Below are 4,166 nucleotides of genomic sequence, written 5' to 3'. Positions count from 1 at the left end.
CAGAGGATCAGTACTGAGAGAGTGCTGCACTGTCTCAGGGTCAGTACTGAGAGAGTGCTGCATTGTCACAGGGTCAGTACTGAGGGATTGCTGCACTGCCAGAGGGTCAGTACTGAGGGAGTGCTGCTCTGTCGAAGGGTCAGTACTGAGGGAGCACTTCACTGTGAGAGGGGCTTTAATGAGGGAGTGCTGCACTGTCGAAGAGTCTGTACTGAGGGAGCATTGCACTGTCAGAGGGGCAGTACTGAGGGAGTGCTGCACTGTCTGAGGGTCGGAACTGAGGGAGTGCGACACTGTCAGATGTTCAGTACTGAGGGAGTGCTGCACTGTCAGAGGGTCAGTACTGGGAGAGTGCTGCACTGTCTCAGGGTCAGAACTGTGAGAGTGCTGCATTGTCAGAGGTTCAGTACTGAGGGAGTGCTGCACTGTCAGAGGGTCAGTACTGAGGGAGTGCTGCACTGTCTCAGGGTCAGTACTGAGAGAGTGATGCATTGTCACAGGGTCAGTACTGTGGGAGTGCTGCAATGTCAGAATGTCAGAACTGAGGGAGTGCTGCACTGTCACAGGGTCAGGACTGAGGGAGTGCTGCACTGTCTCAGGGTCAGTACTGAGGCAGTGCTGCACTGTCGGATGGTCAGTACTGAGAGAGTGCTGCACTGTCTCAGGGTCAGAACTGAGAGAGTGCTGCATTGTCACAGGGTCAGTACTGAGGGATTGCTGCACTGCCAGAGGGTCAGTACTGAGGGAGTGCTGCACTGTCAGAGGGTCTGTACTGAGGGAGTGCTGCACTGTCGAAGTGTCTGTACTGAGGGAGCATTGCACTGTCAGAGGGGCAGTACTGAGGGAGTGCTGCACTGTCTGAGGGTCGGTACTGAGGGAGTGCGACACTGTCAGATGTTCAGTACTGAGGGAGTGCTGCACTGTCTCAGGGTCAGTACTGAGGGAGTGCTGCACTGTCGGATGGTCAGTACTGAGAGAGTGCTGCACTGTCTCAGGGTCAGTACTGAGAGAGTGCTGCATTGTCACAGGGTCAGTACTGAGGGATTGCTGCACTGCCAGAGGGTCAGTACTGAGGGAGTGCTGCACTGTCAGAGGGTCTGTACTGAGGGAGTGCTGCACTGTCGAAGTGTCTGTACTGAGGGAGCATTGCACTGTCAGAGGGGCAGTACTGAGGGAGTGCTGCACTGTCTGAGGGTCGGTACTGAGGGAGTGCGACACTGTCAGATGTTCAGTACTGAGGGAGTGCTGCACTGTCAGAGGGTCAGTACTGAGAGAGTGCTGCACTGTCTCAGGGTCAGAACTGTGAGAGTGCTGCATTGTCAGAGGTTCAGTACTGAGGGAGTGCTGCACTGTCAGAGGGTCAGTACTGAGGGAGTGCTGCACTGTCTCAGGGTCAGTACTGAGAGAGTGATGCATTGTCACAGGGTCAGTACTGTGGGAGTGCTGCAATGTCAGAATGTCAGAACTGAGGGAGTGCTGCACTGTCACAGGGTCAGTACTGAGGGAGTGCTGCACTGTCTCAGGGTCAGTACTGAGGGAGTGCTGCACTGTCGGATGGTCAGTACTGAGAGAGTGCTGCACTGTCTCAGGGTCAGTACTGAGAGAGTGCTGCATTGTCACAGGGTCAGTACTGAGGGATTGCTGCACTGCCAGAGGGTCAGTACTGAGGGAGTGCTGCACTGTCAGAGGGTCTGTACTGATGGAGTGCTGCACTGTCGAAGTGTCTGTACTGAGGGAGCATTGCACTGTCAGAGGGGCAGTACTGAGGGAGTGCTGCATTGTCAGAGGATCAGTACTGAGGGAGCAATGCACTGTCAGCGGGTCAGTACTGAGGGAGTGCTGCACTGTCGGAGGTTCTGTACTGAGGGATCACTGCACTGTCAGAGGGGCAGTACTGAGGGAGTGCTGCACTGTCAGAGGGTCAGGACTGAGAGAGTGCTGCACTGTCTCAGGGTCAGTACTGAGGGAGTGCTGCACTGTCAGAGGGTCAGCACTGAGGGTGCACTGCACTGTCAGAGGGGCAGTACTGATGGAGTGCTGCACTGTCAGAGGGTCTGTACTGAGGGAGTGCTGCACTGTCGAAGTGTCTGTACTGAGGGAGCATTGCACTGTCAGAGGGGCAGTACTGAGGGAGTGCAGCATTGTCAGAGGGTCAGTACTGAGGGAGCAATGCACTGTCAGATGGTCAGTACTGAGGGAGTGCTGCACTGTCAGAGGGTCAGTACTGAGGGAGTGCTGCACTGTCAGAGGGGCACTACTGAGGGAGTGCTGCACTGTCAGAGGGTAAGTACTGAGGGAGTGCTGCACTGTCGAAGGGTCTGTACTGAGGGAGCACTGCACTGTCAGAGGGGCAGTACTGAGGGAGTGCTGCATTGTCAGAGGTTCAGTACTGAGGGAGTGCTGCACTGTCAGAGGGTCTGTACTGAGGGAGTGCTGCACTGTCGAAGGGTTTGTATTGAGGGATCACTGCACTGTCAGAGGGGCTGTACTGATGGAGTGCTGTACTGTCAGAGGGTCAGTACTGAGAGAGTGCTGCACTGTCTCAGGGTCAGTACTGTGAGAGTGCTGCATTGTCAGAGGTTCAGTACTGAGGGAGTGCTGCACTGTCAGAGGGTCAGTACTGAGGGAGTGCTGCACTGTCTCAGGGTCAGTACTGAGAGAGTGCTGCATTGTCACAGGGTCAGTACTGAGTGAGTGCTGCAATGTCAGAGTATTAGAACTGAGGGAGTGCTGCACTGTCACAGGGTCAGTACTGAGTGAGTGCTGCACTGTCTCAGGGTCAGTACTGAGGGAGTGCTGCACTGTCGGATGGTCAGTACTGAGGGATCACTGCACTGTCAGATGGTCGGTACTGAGGGAGTGCTGCACTGTCGGAGGGTCTGTACTGAGGGATCACTGCACTGTCAGAGGGCAGTACTGAGGGAGTGCTGCACTGTCAGAGGGTCAGTACTGAGAGAGTGCTGCACTGTCTCAGGGTCAGTACTGAGAGAGTGCTGCATTGTCACAGGGTCAGTACTGAGGGATTGCTGCACTGCCAGAGGGTCAGTACTGAGGGAGTGCTGCACTGTCAGAGGGTCTGTACTGAGGGAGTGCTGCACTGTCAGAGGGTCAGTACTGTGGGAGTGCTGCACTGTCGAAGTGTTTGTACTGAGGGATCACTGCACTGTCAGAGGGTCAGTACTGAGAGAGTGCTACACTGTCAGAGATGCAGTACTGAGGGAGTGCTGCACTGTCAGAGGGTCAGTACTGAGGGAGTGTTGCACTGTCAGAGGGTCAGTACTGAGGGAGTGCTGAACTTTCAAAGGGGCAGTACTGAGGGAGTGCTGCACTGTCAGAGGGTCAGTAATGAGGGTGTGCTGAACTTTCAAAGGGTCAGTACTGAGGGAGTGCTGCACTGTCAGAGTGTCAGTAAAGAGGGAGTGCTGAACTTTCAAATGGTCAGTACTGAGGGAGTGCTGCACTGTCAGAGGGTCAGTGTTGAAGGAGTGCTGCACCGTTAGTGGGTCAGTACTGAGGGAGTGCTATACTGTCAGAGGGTCAGTACTGAGGGAGTGCTGCACTGTTAGAGGGTCAGTACTGAGGGAGTGCTGCACTGTCAGAGGGTCAGAAATGAAGGTGTGCTGAACTTTCAAAGGGGCAGAACTGAGGGAGTGCTGCACTCTTAGAGGGTCAGTACTGAGGGAGTGCTGTAGTGTCAGAGGGTCAGTAATGGGGGAGTGCTGCACTATTAGAGGGTCAGTACTGAGGGAGTGCTGCACTGTCAGAGGGTCAGTACTGAGGGAGTGCTGTAGTGTCAGAGGGTCAGTGTTGAGGGAGTGCAGCACCGTTAGAGGGTCAGTACTGAGGGAGTGCTGCACTGTTAGAAGGTCAGCACAGAGGGAGTGCTGAACTGTCAGAGGGTCAGTACTGAGGGAGTGCTGCACTGTCAGAGGGTCAGTAATGGGGGAGTGCTGAACTATTAGAGAGTCAGTACTGAGGGAGTGCTGAACTGTCAATGGGGCAGTACTGAGGCAGTGCTGCACTCTCAGAGGGTCAGTAATGGGGGAGTGCTGCACTATTAGAGGGTCAGTACTGAGGGAGTGCTGCACTGTCAAAGGGGCAGTACTGAGGGAGTGCTGCACTATTAGAGGGTCAGTACTGAGGGAGTGCTGCACTGTCAAAGGGTC

This window comes from Heterodontus francisci, unplaced genomic scaffold (assembly GCF_036365525.1).
Source record: "Heterodontus francisci isolate sHetFra1 unplaced genomic scaffold, sHetFra1.hap1 HAP1_SCAFFOLD_83, whole genome shotgun sequence".
Classification (NCBI taxonomy): domain Eukaryota; kingdom Metazoa; phylum Chordata; class Chondrichthyes; order Heterodontiformes; family Heterodontidae; genus Heterodontus; species Heterodontus francisci.
Note: the sequence above shows the minus strand (reverse complement) of the source record.